This window comes from Tasmannia lanceolata, unplaced genomic scaffold (assembly GCF_043159265.1).
Source record: "Tasmannia lanceolata isolate RefF3 unplaced genomic scaffold, GAP_Taslan_0.1 ptg000037l, whole genome shotgun sequence".
NCBI classification, from domain to species: domain Eukaryota; kingdom Viridiplantae; phylum Streptophyta; class Magnoliopsida; order Canellales; family Winteraceae; genus Tasmannia; species Tasmannia lanceolata.
In genome coordinates, this window is record NW_027518714.1 from 12,899,427 (window position 1) to 12,915,406 (window position 15,980).

At 38.9% G+C, this 15,980-nt stretch overlaps 1 long non-coding RNA gene across 1 annotated transcript; it reads right to left on the reverse strand.

The window, feature by feature from the left end:
* Positions 1–12,004: 12,004 nt before the first annotated feature.
* Positions 12,005–15,535, reverse strand: LOC143862685 (uncharacterized). The gene is made up of 3 exons (XR_013240431.1): positions 15,068–15,535; positions 14,838–14,905; positions 12,005–12,817 (listed from the first exon to the last, which is right to left on the reverse strand). It is a non-coding gene; the product is annotated as an uncharacterized LOC143862685 (long non-coding RNA).
* Between the last annotated feature and the right edge of the window lie 445 nt (positions 15,536–15,980).

Genomic DNA, 15,980 nt, shown 5'->3' on the forward strand with positions numbered 1-15,980 from the left:
AAAACCCATCTTGTCTTTTATGAGAAATTATATGATGCCCGACAAAATAAAGGGCGGAGAGAGACAAACCCCCTCTCCCTTGATTTTTAATCCAAAGGAAAGCACCGTTTTTTACTTTTCCTTGGTTAAAAAACCAAGGCAGCAGGTTTTGTCTCCTTCGGCCCTTTACATTTTGATGGTCGGGCATCATTTAATTTCTCGTCTTTTATTATTTAAAGAGCGGTTAAAGATTGAAAGGAAAAGACGAGCTGAGTTAGGGAAATTATTAAAGCATGGTTGTGCTGATATCATTTCCCTATTTTTATTAACATTTTCTAAGTTGGTGTACCTTTTTTTTTTTTTCAAATCGCAGGTTCGATCCTCGGATGAGATTCAGGTCCACTTCTCATGGCTCTTCTTTCCCTGGCATCGCTCGTACTTGTACTTTTATGAACGGATCCTTGGAAAATTAATGAAAGATGAAACTTTCGCTCTCACTTTTTGGGATTGGGATACGCGGGCCGGAATGAGCATTCCTATCATGTACGTTAACCGACTGGAAATCTATGACAAATATCGCAATGACAAGCACCAGCCACTAGGGGTGGACATGGTTCCAGTTCAACCCGAAGAACCGAACCGATCTATTTGGTTCGGTTCCAAATTTAAATGGTTCGGTTCCGGTTCAGATGTTTGGGAACCGATTGCACTTGGTTCGGTTCTGGGTTTGGGTTCTTGGAACCTAGAACCGAGAGTGATGACACCCCTAACGGATAAAATCACCCTCCTCCCCATAACGGTTCACTGAGAATGGTTTACTTATGCTTGATGAAAATATGTCAAACCCTTAAGCACCTTCATAGAAATAGAAACATGCTTCCTCAAATAAATGGGAAAGAAATTATTTCCACAGTATGATAAATGAGCCCATGCATTCACGGGCGGAGCCACATATAGCGTGAGGGGCCCATGCCCTGCGCCCCCCCCCCCCCCAATGACTTGCAAAGTTCCTTTTATAAGTAGAACAAAAAAAGAGGTTTTTACCTGCATTCCTGGACGCCGCTAAAAGCAGAAAGTGATATACCGGCATTCATGAACGCCAGTAATGATAAGCGGCCCCCCAAAATGCAGTCTAAATTTGTCTGCTCCCCCCAGTGTAAATTTCTGGCTTCGCCCCTACATGCATTCCATTCATTCATCCAATAAATGGAAAAAATTTTATAAAATAAAGGTTGCGTGAACCGAACCGTTCGGTTCGGTTCGGGTTCGGTTCCAAAAATAAGTGGTTCGGTTCTGGTTCCAAATTCTGGGAACCGATTGCATATGGTTCTATTCTAGGTCTACCCCAGAACCGAACCGAACCATGTCCACCCCTACCAGCCACCTTCGATATTCGATTTTTCTAAGACGGCGAAAACAATAGAGATGTGGCTAATGCTAAAATTATTGATGATAATCTCTATATCATCATGTATACAAATGGTGTGGTTAAAACTTATATCCAAGTCCGGTTTAGTACAGATCATCACCTTTCGGAGTAAAGCTATCATTCATTGTCACATAGACAAGCATTGAGGCGAATGAATTGTAACTTTTTAGCTTCCTTGCAGAGAATTTCATATTATGGAAAAAATTTATTTTTTTAATGGGCAATTATGGAAATTTTCATAACTATTACAGTCAAGAAAACTTCGGTTAAATACATCCATTTCTTGGCTCATATTACTCGAAACACAGATAATATGTCTTTGTTAGAAACAATCAAAAGGAATATCCGTGCATGTGTAATAAAAAAGGAAATAAGTGTTTTCGAGACCAAAAAAAGGGGGATGGAGGAGATAGACTTATTTTCTAACATTTAGTATATCTAATAATTTATATAAAATGTTGGCAGTGGGGATATAAAATATAAGAGCTCTAACTGTATACTGGTGTGCTCATTGGACCATTTCACCGAAGTGCATTTTTAATGGCACAAAAAATATATCTGTAAATACCCACCCCCACCCCCACCCCCACCCCACCCACAAAAAAAAAAAAACGAAAATTCGTTTTTCCCTTTGTGGGAGGGGTGTTTTTGTCCCTCTTGTGTTTTATTTAATTAGGGCTTCTCCAAGAAAGCCTGTAAATACATCTCTTGGGAGTTAATTAAAACCCTAAACACGTTTTCTACAGCCATAAGAGAAGATTTTCTTCTGGAAAAAGAAGATAACAAAGTTTTAGAATTAGAGAGTGAAGATCAAGGTAAGAACTATGTTCTTTATAGATTTATGTTATTAGAAACCCTAAAACAAAAATAGCGAGATGCAAGGTCGACGTGCGGCAATGGAGGGATCCCTTTGGGCTATCCTAGCAATTATCAAGTTTAGTTGCGGTGTTTTGCAGTTAAAATGAGCAGTGGCGAGATTAGTCTTCTTCAAAAAAAAAAAAAAACCCTAAAACAAGAATTCTGTAACCTTAAAAAGATGAAAGTGAATGTTTGATTTCATTTAAGATGGCCTTAGGACTGATCTCGGGTTCCTTAGGATTCGCTTTGTTATGAAATCCCTAACGAGCCCAAGATCGGATCGTTTTGGTTTTTAGAAAAGTTTATCTTGAAAGGTTAAACCTAAAAGTTTAGATTATTTTTACAATGATTATATGTGTCGATTCGAGTGTGAAATTAGATTAGATGGATTCATCTCGTCTATACGAATCAAACGGATCCGAACACGAGTGAATCAGAGCTAAAACGAGAGAGTTATGGTCCCTAGTAGTTTTGGTAAAATCGGGGACGAATCTGAAATTATCGCAGGAATTCAAAGAGTTTTTATATGGTGCCTGACCGTCAAGTACCGTCAAAACGGTACCACCCTTGATATTTGATCCAACAGCAGCACACTTTTTAAGATGTTGCTTTTGTATATGAAAACTTACAGTTTTGAAAGTTTAAAGTTTAAATTGGAGCCCAGTCAAAGAGGGTTCTAATGGTTTGGATTGTAGCTAATGGTTGGATTTAGATTAAATTTAATCCCTTAGGAGTTGGGGCTTTAAAGTTTGGGTCACTTAGTGAAGATTACAAGATAAAGGGGTACCAACCTGTTCTGGCAAGCTTTGTTTGAATGGCGAGATGCAAGGCCGACGTGCGGCAATGGAGGGATCCCTTTGGGCTGTCCTAGCAATTATCAAGTTTAGTTGCGGTGTTTTGCAGTTAAATGAGCAGTGGCGAGATTAGTGACCGGCAGCGAGGATTTTTATTTTATTTTTATATATCAATGCTTGTACTGTAAACTGTCACAAGGCTTTGGCAAGTATGACTATAGACCGTAAAATTGTTCTTTGTGAGATCTGAATATCCAACTTGGGGATAGAGAATCAGTACAAATTTTAGCAGAATTCGCATATGTTGGACATTAGTTATGTAAGATATTTTCAAAGACCTGAGTGTCCTAAGTTCAACAGGTGACTAAATATTTGAAGCAATCTAAAGTAATAGTGAAACAACAGAGAGTAGAGACTACTTATGTAACAATTATGAGGTCTTAATAGTGTATGATTCTAGTGATGCAAAGTAACAAAGGATTGAAATTTATCGAAGTTAAATGCAACAGCGAGATAATAGCAGAGAGCAGTTAGTGGTTGTGCTTGTGATCCATGGGCAAGCGTACAGCTCAAGATAGTATGGATTGAATACTTTATTAACTGATGGACATGTAACCAAATAAATGCTCTAGAATTTGTGAAGTATGAGATCAGTGATAAACTTCAGACAAGTCTACGGTTAAACTGTTAAAGATACAAGCCAAATGAGGTAATTTGGATATAAAGACTTATTACAAGTGAAGGTTTAAATCTGATGACTATAGTCAAGAAAGCAAGTGGATAATCTGCACTTGGCACAAAAAAAGGTTTTTACCTGCATTCCTGGATGCCGCTAAAAGCAGAAAGTGATATACCGGCATTCATGAACGCCAGTAATGATAACCGGCCCCCCAAAATGCAGTCTAAATTAGTCTGCCCAGTCTGCCCCCCCCCCCCCCCCCCCAAGTGTAAATTCCTGGCTTCACCCCTACGTGCATTCCATTCATTCATCCAATAAATGGAATTTTTTTTTATAAAATAAAGGTTGCGTGAACCGAACCGAACTGAACCGTTCAGGTTCGGTTCCAAAAATAAGTGGTTCGGTTCTGGTTCCAAATTCTGGGAACCGATTGCATATGGTTCTGTTCTAGGTCTACCCCAGAACCGAACCGAACCATGTCCACCCCTACCAGCCACCTTCGATATTCGATTTTTCTAAGACGGCGAAAACAATAGAGATGTGACTAATGCTAAAATTATTGATGATAATCTCTATATCATCATGTATACAAATGATGTGGTTAAAACTTATATCCAAGTCCGGTTTAGTACATATCATCTCCTTTCGGAGTAAAGCCCTCATTCATTATCACATAGACAAGCATTGAGGCGAATGAATTGTAACTTTTTAGCTTCCTTGCAGAGAATTTCATATTATGGAAAAAATTTATTTTTTTAATGGGCAATTATGGAAATTTTCATAACTATTACAGTCAAGAAAACTTCGGTTAAATACATCCATTTCTTGGCCCAGATTACTCGAAACACAGATAAAATGTCTTTGTTAGAAACAATCAAAAGGAATATCCGTGCATGTCTAATAAAAAAGGAAATAAGTGTTTTCCAGACCAAAAAAAGGGCGATGGAGGAGATAGACTTATTTTCTAACATTTAGTATTATCTAATAATTTATATAAAATGTTGGCAGTGGGGATATAAAATATAAGAGCTCTAACTGTATACTGGTGCACTCATTGGACCATTTCACCGAAGTGCATTTTTAATGGCACAAAAAATATATCTGTAAATACCCACCCCGACGCCCACACCCCCCCCAAAAAAAAAAAAATAACAAAAAACAAAAAAAAAAACTAAAATTCATTTTTCCCTTTGGGGGAGGGGCGTTTTTGTCCCTCTTGTGTTTTATTTAATTAGGGCTTCTCCAAGAAAGCCTGTAAATACATCTCTTGGGAGTTAATTAAAACCCTAAACACGTTTTCTACAGCCCTAAGAGAAGATTTTCGTCTGGAAAAAGAAGACAACAAAGTTTTAGAATTAGAGAGTGAAGATCAAGGTGAGACCTATGTTCTTTATAGATTTATGTTATTAGAAACCCTAAAACAAGAATTCTGTAACCTTAAAAAGATGAGAGTGAATGTTTGATTTCGTTTATGATGGCCTTAGGACTGATCTAGGGTTCCTTAGGATTCACTTTGTTATGGAATCCCTAACGAGCCCAAGATCGAATCATTTTGGTTTTTAGAAAAGTTTATCTTGAAAGGTTAAACCTAAAAGTTTAGATTACTTTTACAAAAATTATATGTCGATTCGAGTGTGAAATTAGATTAGATGGATTCATCTCGTCTATACGAATCAAACGGATCCGAACACGAGTGAATCAGAGCTAAAACGAGAGAGATATGGTCCCTAGTAGTTTTGGTAAAATCGGGGACGAATCTGGAGTTATCACAGGAATTCAAAGAGTTTTTATATGGTGTCGACCGTCAAGTACCGTCAAAACGGTACCACCCTTGATATTTGATCCAACAGCAACACACTTTTTAAGATGTTGCTTTTGTATATGAAAACTTATAGTTTTGAAAGTTTAAAGTTTAAATTGGAGTCCAGTCAAAGAGGGTTCTAACGGTTTGGATTGGAGCTAATGGTTGGATTTAGATTAAATTTAATCTCTTAGGAGTTGGGGCTTTAAAGTTTGGGTCACTTAATGAAGATTACAAGATAAAGGCGTACCAACCTGTTCTGGCAAGCTTTGTTTGAATGGCGAGATGCAAGGTCGACATGCGGCAATGGAGGGATCCCTTGGGGCTGTCCTAGCAATTATCAAGTTTAGTTGCGGTGTTTTGCTGTTAAAATGAGCAGTGATGAGATTAGTGACCGGCAGCGAGGATTTTTTCTTTTTCTTTTTTTATATATATCAATGCTTGTACTGTAAACTGTCACAAGGCTTTGGCAAGTATGACTATAGACCGTAAAATTGTTCTTTATGAGATCTGAATATCCAACTTGGGGATAGAGAATCAGTACAAATTTTAGCAGAATTCGCATATGTTGGACATTAGTTATGTAAGATATTTTCAAAGACCTGAGTGTCCTAAGTTCAACAGGTGACTAAATATTTGAAGCAATCTAAAGTAATAGTGAAACAACAGAGAGTAGAGACTACTTATGTAACAATTATGAGGTCTTAATAGTGTATGATTCTAGTGATGCAAAGTAACAAAGGATTGAAATTTATCGAAGTTAAATGCAACAGCGAGATAATAGCAGCGAGATAATAGCAGAGAGCAGTTAGTGGTTGTGCTTGTGATCCATGGGCAAGCGTACAACTCAAGATAGTATGGATTGAATACTTTATTAACTGATGGACATGTAACCACATAATTGCTCTAGAATTTGTGAAGTATGAGATCAGTGATAAACTTCAGACAAGTCTATGGTTAAACTGTTAAAGATACAAGCCAAATGAGGTAATTTGGATATAAAGACTTATTACAAGTGAAGGTTTAAATCTGATGATTATAGTCAAGAAAGCAAGTGGATAATCTGCACTTGGCACCAAAAAATTTGATTTGATTGGGTTTTGGAAGAAATGGGCGTCAAAACGAGCTTGATTGATAAGGTGATAGAAGGTTTGGTAGAAGTTAGGGAACACCAAAATACGAGAATTGCCAAAGAGTGACACAATTTTGAAAATTTGTTAGGGAGGGACAAAATGGGGGTTACCAAGTCTCTAAAAGGGGTTATCCAGCCTTTTATTTTCCTGGGCAGCCCTTGACTAAGGTTTAATAACTAAAGTAAACCGTCGTAAAGAAAATAAATGGGTGGCCATGGTTAAAACAGGGGGTTTGTTTAACATCAGTCCTGGAGTAGGTCCCACCATTTTGGCCAGTAATGCCAATAATGTAGATTAAAATACAGGCGGTATTCTTTATGGAGTGGCCCCACCATTAATGGCCTGTAATGCCATTAATTAATACACATAAAATGGAAGATATTTTATCGACCTATGGACCCATCTATTTTGGATTCTCTCGATTTGCACGGTTTTACACGTGGGAAGAATAGCATTGATTTTCTAATTTATCAGGTAACGGTCCAAAGAGGAGGCTCTATTGGTCTCTTTAATCTTGTACGTAGTTCTCATGTTCGGACTTTGGAGCTTGGAAAACACTAGGGATCCCGTGCTGCTGACAATTAAAGCCAATCTAGGAAAATGACCACCATTTGGTCATTTTCATATGGTAGTTTTTCATTTGTGGGGTCACTTTCCTTTGGTCATTATCATATAGTATTTTTGCAAACTGAAAGAGAGAGAGTACCAACCCTAACTTATTGGTTTGAATCTAAACTAATTTGGGAAAATTATAAGGTTTTCGAAACTGATTTTTCAAACTATACGATTTTCTCAACTGATTTGGGAAAATATAGGGTTTTCTAAACTGATTTTTCAAAATATAGGGTTTTTTCAACTGATTTGGGAAAATATAGGGTTTTCTAAACTGAATTTCTAAACCAAACTTGGGGGTTTAAACCAATAATCTATGAAAATTTTGGAAAAAATTTGGGGTTTAAACCAAACTTTAGGGCTTTAAACCATAGATTTCTAAAAAAAAAAGGGGTTTAAACAACTGAGAGTAAGAGACTACAAACCTGTGAGAGGAGGTTCGCTCAGAATCAGAGGCTACCGGAGAGAGGTGCACGGACCTACGGGGGGCATTATGGCCCTCTAATGGACGGTTGGGATCATCCCATGAGAGAAAGAGGGCATTGTGGCCCTCTAATGGACGGTTGTGATCATCCCATGAGAGAGAGAGAGGGGCATTGTGGCCCTCTAATGGACAGTTGGGATCATCCCATAAGAGAGAGGGGGCATTGTGGCCCTTTAATGGACGGTTGGGATCATCCCATGAGAGAGAGAGAGGTGGGCATTGGGGCCCTCTAATGGACGGTTGGGATCATCCCAAGAGAGAGAGAGAGAGGCATTGTGGCCCTCTAATGGACTGTTGGGATCATCCCATGAGAGAGAGAGAGAGAGAGAGAGAGAGGCATTGTGACCCTCTAATTGATGGTTGGGATCATCCCATGAGAGAGAGAGAGAGAGAGAGAGAGAGAGAGAGCGAGAGAGAGCGAGAGGGCATTTTAAAAATGAGGGTATTTTTGTCCTAAACAGACGCAAACCAGTCACCATCACTCTAGATTGGTTATTTCCAAGTCTCCCCCCTTGGCAGGTCATTGTCATATCAAAGCCCTTTTTTTCAGTCATTTTCTCTTTTCTAATTTATCAGGTAACGGTCCAAAGATGAGGCTCTATTGGTCTCTTTAATCTTGTACGTAGTTCTCATGTTCGGACTTTGGAGCTTCGAAAACACTAGGGATCCCGTGTTGCTGACAATTAAAGCCAATGCAGGAAAATGACCACCATGGTAGTTTTTCATTTGTGGGGTCACTTTCCTTTGGTCATTATCATCTTCATATGATATTTTTTGCATTTGTGGGGTCACTAAGCCAATGCTAGACGTCCGATCAAATGGCAACAGTTCAAATTAATTCAACAGACGACAACGTCAGCAACTGATTTTCACTTCGTACAGTTGACATTTTCACCCCTCTTTCTAGTTTATTCACCATTGTCTTGTTCTTTACCGAAAATAAATATTTTTTAGGTTTTGTTAAGGTGAATTGAAAATGTAAATTTACATAGGCTCTGTTCACTTCTTTTCCCCGGAAAGGAAAGGATTTCATTTTCCTTTCCTTTCCAGGTGACATGGCAGAAGGGAAAGGAATGAAGAGGAAAAGACTTCGTTTTCCATGGAAAGCCTCTTTCCGATATATTTAATTGGAAAGCAAATCTCAAGTAACAGGGGAAAAGTCAATTTCCATGTCATTTTTAACCTTTAAATAAGAAATTCCACATCTGATAATAGTTTTCCCTGGAAAAGAAGTGAACACAGAAATTCTGTCTTGTCAAGGTCTTGTCAGGGAAAAAAAAGGCTGTTTTCCAGGGAAAACAGCACCAGGGAAAAGAAGTGAACAGAGCTATAGGGATTAAGAGTTTTACATGGCTTTTGACTCTTTTTTTCTTAATAAATTTACATTTTCAACACACCTTAACGAGTGCCCCCGATGCACTGGTTAACAAAACCCATATTTTTTAGGGAAACACTTCGAAAACAGTATTTAATCTGGAAAATAGAGACGAAGTGAAATTGACCAGCGACTTGGTAATTTACACAGATTTTTTGCATTTCGAGGGGAATCGATCTGTCTACCTTATCTTCTTGATTATTTGTCACAGCCATGAGAAAGGGAGTGTTAGGAAATTCTGTTTTGATATTATATATCAAGTGGACGGGAGTGTTAGGAAGCACCCGGACAAGGGTGAGCTTCGAGGTACCTCTCTTTAATAAATAATATCTTTTGATCAGGGACTCCACTAGTTGAGATTATGACTTTAAATTGGGAAATGATATATCCACCCTCTTTGTTTACTTGAGACATGCCCTCTAGTGTAAAAGAGTAGTCACAAACCAGGTTTTAAATTTCGGTTTCGGAATGTGTTTCGGTCGGTCCTCACCGAAACTGAAATTCCGGTCGAAATTAGACAAAACCTAATAAGTGATATTTTATCTCAAACTAAAATTTCAGCCGAACTTATCGAAATTTAGCCCGAAATTTTGGGAGAATATTAATAATATTAAAATTCATGATTTTTTGGGATTTTCCTAAAATTTCAGGGAAAATGAAATTTCGGTTGAAATTTGGTAAGGTTTCGGTTGAAATAGCTCACTGCTCACCACATAAACAATAATGACAGGCAACAAAGTCCCTATTTTAGTCTTCCTAATTTCAGTATTCATGTTAAAAGAAGGCGGGCGCATTTTAAAATTGAAAGTTGGAACAACCCACACACACCTACTCAGAAGGACTCACTCAGTAAACAAACAACGAAAGACTAAAAAAACCCTGTGCGATGCACGGAGCGACAAAGAATTGTACAGACCACATCATAGGTTGATCTAAACCGTTCATGTGATGGAACACAACATAAATAGGTAGTGCCCGTAAAATAATTTCCATAGGTTGATCCTAGCCCTCCAATCATAGAGGTTTCCATAATTGTTGTTCCTCTTAAGGTGCCCAGAATTCGTCAATATTTTTACAGGTGCATTCGTAATATCAAACTTTCCGTAATTTGACCCGCACATAGTGAATAAGGAAAAGTTATTTTTTTTGTCATCGTTAGGAGTGCAACTTGGGTCTCAACCCGACCCAACCCGAGGAACCCATATTTTCCAATCCAACCTGACCCAACCCGATTTTCAGTCCGACTGGGTTCAACCCGACCCAACCCGATTTTCAATTTCTTCAACCCGACCCAACCCGATTTCCAATTCGGGCTGGGTTGGGTCGGGTTGACCCGATTTGATATGGTACCAATTGTTGACCAAAAAAGGGAAATGTTATCCGCACTACTATATTTTGATGATCACACTCCTCACTTTATTAAAGTACGGTATGGCCCGCACCCGTCCATTGTGAACTGTGGAGACTATTTCAATGTTGAAAAAGAAAAACACATATACAGAAGAACTTCTTCAGATGGAACCCAAATTCGGGTTTCGGGTCGGGTTGCTCGACAGCCCAACCCGACCCGATTTCCAATTCGGGTTGATTTTTCCCAACCCAACCCGATTTGCGAAAAAGCTTAACCCGACCCAACCCAAATTCGGGTTGAACCCGACCCATTTGGGAACATCCAAGTAACAACGATGATTTCAAATTATATATAGTGCTAATGTCCTCACTACCATATTTTATAATAGCACTACTCACCGTATTTTGATGATCGCACTCCTCACTTTATTAAAATGAACGGTATGGCCCGTACCATAGGATGATCTGTTGTGAAAAAACCCCAAATAGCAATATGTGATTTCAATGGCAAAGTAAAACAAAAGAATAAACACAAGCAATCACACAAAGACACAAAGATTTACGTGGTTCGGCAAAAGCCTACTCCACGGCAGAGGCGACAAGAAAATCCACTATAAGATTCAGAGATTACAAGAGAAGAACGGTCTCTCTCTCACCAAACCCTCTAGAAACCCTAGCACACCCTTTTCCCCTCTTTAGAGCTCTCAACCCTCTTTGCAATACTTGCGTTTGAAATAAGCCCTAAAAGCCCCTTTATATAAAGCGGGCTTTAAGTTAGTCTTATCGGGCTGAAAAACACATAAAACGGGCCGGGCCAAGCGGCCCCGGACCCCCAGGCGAATAAACGGGCCTAATCCGGGTCGCACACAATATTTCGGACCCTAAACGGGTTTGTATTCAAGACACCCAACTCAACATGATCCAAACCATCCATTAGATGGGCCACTGCCTACATAGGTTGTGCCCCAAAAATAATTTGCATAGGTTGATTCGAACCTTCCGATCTATAGCGGGTTATAGGTTGATCCAAACCGTCCATGTGATGGAACACAATATCAATCGGTTGTGCCTGTAAAATCATTTCCATAGGTTGATCCTAGCCCTCCAATTGATAGAGGTTTCCATAGTTGTTGTTCTTCTTCAGGTGCCCGGAATCCGTCAATATTTTGCAAGTGTCTTGCATGAGTAATCTAAAGTATTTCTTTCATCATTGTCATATGTCTGTACCTCTTCTTGGTAGTTTTTTTCGTAATTGTCATAGACAGGTACCCGGGTCGGTACTTTTCGTATATTAGATTACGATTTTACCCTCAAATAGTTTGTCATAGAGATAGATGTTAGATATCAACAGAGGAGTTAATGGTAAATGAGTAATGCTGATGTGTAAATCTTGACTTAATAGGGCTTTATTAAGCGATTCAACTCAGTACTCGGTTAGGTTTGCTCCCAACTCAACTCTCACAGAAAAAGAAAAGAGAGAGAGAGAGAGAGGTTCCTGCGCTCGAGTGTAAGAGACAAGGGTGGACCCACATTTTTTGAGTGATCCTAAGCATTCATTTGAAAGGCCCCATCATGGATGGTGTGTACCAAAAATCAGCTCTTTTGGGTCAACTTAGGGTGTCCATTTGTGGGAGGGAAAATGGACAGATGTTGTTTGTCCACAAATCTGCCAATTCTTATTTTAAAACAATCTGCTGACATTCAGAGATGGACAATAAAATGATCAACCAATATATTTTGAGAGATGATATTTTCACCCTCCGTACGCATTCGCCCCCAAATTTATAGTTTAAAAATTGAGACCAAGTGCCCCAACATACACACAATCACAAGACTAAATTACTCTCCATCTCCTTTAAATACCCAATCATATCTGAGCCTTCCAACTCAGATTAACCATGGCTCTTCCAACCCTCTCCCTTCAATCAAATCCTTCACAGAACGTAATACTTGCTTTCTCCTTTTCGATTGTTGTGATTTCTTGGGTGTCATGGATGATCAAGAAATTTAGCAAGAGCACATTGCCATTGCCGCCGGGCCCACGAGGGTTACCCATAATGGGTAACCTTCCGTTTCTCAAACCTAATCTCCACAGTTATTTCTCCAAACTGGCCGAAACATACGGCCCGATCATGAAGCTCAGACTCGGCACCAAGCTCTGCATCGTACTAAGTTCCCCATCCGTAGTTAAAGAAGTACTCAAAGACCAAGACACCACCTTCGCCAATCACTACGCAATGTCCGGAGTAGAAATCCTCACATACGGCCTGAATAACATCACTTGGAGTCCTTATGGTGCACAGTGGCATATGCTCCGCAAGGTCTTGTGATTCATACAACCCATTAGTTCAAAAGCTTTAGCTGTTATTTAATCATATACACTTCAACACTCCCCTCCTTCGCTATAACCCCCTTTTTATTTGGGTGGGCCATACACATGCCATATGTGGCCCTCACTTTTGGGTTAGCCGTACATACGGATTTTTATTAGGGCAATGATAAATAAGAATCCCCTGTAGGATAATTCGCACCTCTTTCACGTTAAAAATTCTTAAAGTCTGCCACACATCCTCCTTTCAAGGGGTGCGAAATATCGAAGAGGGGGTGCAAATTTATCAATTCCCTTTTTAATGTAAAGGAAACAGTGGATACTGTACGGAGAGTCTTGTGAAACAACCAATTGCTCCTTATGCGGTTAGAGTTGGTGTTTCCTACTATGGTGCACAGCCGTGCATGCACATGTAGCCTAAAATTTCAGTGGGGCCAACAATGTTTAGGAGATCCAAACCATTCATTTGTTGGGCCCTGACAGATAATCTTGCTTCTGTGCTGTCCATTTTAAACCTCCACAAAATCGGAGGGTTAGGATCATCCTATGGAGTAGATTTTATGGGCACCCCCAATCTATGTCAGGGCCCAACAAATGAATGGTTTGGATCAATGTGGGCCCCACTGGATTTTTAGGCTTCACAAGCATGCACGGCTGTCCACGATATTAAATCCCCAACTATAACTAGTTGCAGACCCGTGCGATGCATGGGGCGTTTAAGAAACTATACTCATGTAAAGTGGAAAATTTTCCTATTAGACATCTCTTAAGCCTCTAATTCTAATCGTATTCCTCTTATTCTTATCTAAATAGCTTTTTTTTTTAATCGTGAATCTGTGGAGAAAGGAAACTGGGTATAGATTGGGGTGCCACGTGGCACACCCACGTCTTCCAGGATTCTGTTTTACATATATATTATATGATATACCAAAACGGTCCGACGAGGAATTCTGAGAGCTTTTGCTTCAGCTCAAATTACAGGGCATGAGAAACCAAGCTTTCTTCTGTGGCCTCTCTCTCAGTCTATTGGATTATTATATGTATGTGAAATGCTGAATATAGTCATATACCCTCTAAAACACAATAGCAACAGAAACATCTTAGAATTAGTATTAAGAGGTTTTGGGAGATATCCCAGTAGTTTAATTGTTTAGAGGCATGGAAAGAGTTAGAACTTCACACACATGAAACTTTAGGAAGTGGCTGAATATTTGGGTGAGAAATTTTTGTTTCAATGATGGTACCTTCCGACCTTTTCTTATATCTGCTGCAAAGGCAAAAAGGGTGGTTACATTTTCTTGGTGAGACAAATTTCATAAATAATTTTTATTTAGAGCCCAAAATTGAGACACTTTTATTGATGGCAGCTCTAATTTTGGGCATGTACCAGAGGTTTCTTAAAATAGGATAGTTTTTATGTTGTTAGTTCTAATTTTGGGGAATGATAAATCGACCCCTATATATCTTAAATCGACCCCCTATGTGTCTATCTCTCTCTGACCCCGGAGGAGAGAGAAAGGCACATAGGGGGGCGATTTAAGATATTTGGGGGTCGATTTATCACTTCTGCTTCTTATATATATGTTATGAACAGAATGAAAAAATGAAAGATTTTAATGGCCCAAGAAATATAAATCATTATGACTACTTTTTACCTATTGAAGTCATCCGTGGAAACTTTACTTGGTTTCAGCGATTGATTCATTTGGGAAATTATCTTTAAAATAGTTGAATACATGTATATTCCTGGTTTTTGTTCATATGCTCTTTGATTTACATGTTAACTCTACTTATATTGACGTTATAAATGGGGTTAATTTATGCTTTACTCTGTTCATTCATATATTGCTTAGTTTGAAAACCCAAGACAAATAAATGAGCTTTTTTTTTTCTGATTTGGGTTTAGGTGTTTCTGTCATTTATTTAGCTGGCCATGCTATCATTGCCTTTTAAACATTGCTTACCACTTTTCTATGAAACTTTTACAATCATTCAAATAAAAGAGAGAACATACTGTTTAGCGGTTTCTTTGTTGAAAATCAGGGTGATTGGAATGGTGATGGTCCTCACTCCTCGCACAAACTATAAGAAAGAGAAAAACATATTAAATTGTTGCTTTATTTATTCAAAATCAAGGTGATTGGAATGGTGATGGTACGCACACAGACTACAAGAAATAGAACATACTAATATGTTTTTCTTTTGTTAGAGAGAGAGAGAGAGAGTTCAAAAACTAATACTAACATGTAGAGTACCCATCGAAGTGATGCCAAATTCTTCACTTCATATAGTCCGTCTGAGAGGAGCCCTTTCTTATAGACTTGCTGTTTTCGATTTTGGCTGAGAGAATTGCTAGGCTGAATTTGCTTAGAATCATCAATGAGTCTATTGCCGCTGCCCTTTCCTATGGAATGAACAATACAAAGGTTTGATTGTTGCATCCGAAGGCGGGTATTTGGAGTTGCGGCATGTGCTGCAAATGTTCTTATTCTTTGTATTTTTATTTTTTTTGAATGGTTATTCTTGGTAATATTTATGTTTGTTAGCCCAGGTGGCAACCCAAGAGGGGGTGTGAATTGGGTTTTAAAAACTTTTACCCCTGTTAAAAGATATTTAGAAAATTAATGCAAAGGAAAAAATAAACAATAAAATGCAAACCCAAAAACAAGAAAGGGATAAAGAGAGCAGAAAGAGTACCCTGGAATTTTTATAGTGGTTCGGCACAAACTGGCCTACATCCACTCACGAAATATGCCCTCCCGTGCTTCACTAACCGGACTTCTTACGGATGAAGTCCAAACCGTTACAACCAAGCTTAAGGGTGTCAATTTTGGCTCGGGCTCGGAAGCTCGCTCGAGCTCGGCTCGAATCCTTAACGAGCCGAGCCGAGCCGAGCCCGAGTTAGGCCAGGCTCGGCTCGGCTCGACTCGTTAAGAATTTAATATGTTTAAATATATATATTATATATTAATATATACACTAAAAGGGTTGTCTAGGGAGTGAAAGGGGGAGGCAAAATATGTCACTTCTTTTTTGGAACCCCATTTGTTACTTGGACCACCCCCTAGTGTAAAAAGAGTAGTAAAAAGGGTTATCAACCCCTTTTAAACAAAATTCCTTAGTGGAAGATGGTACAGAATAAAGCAAGAAATTTAGA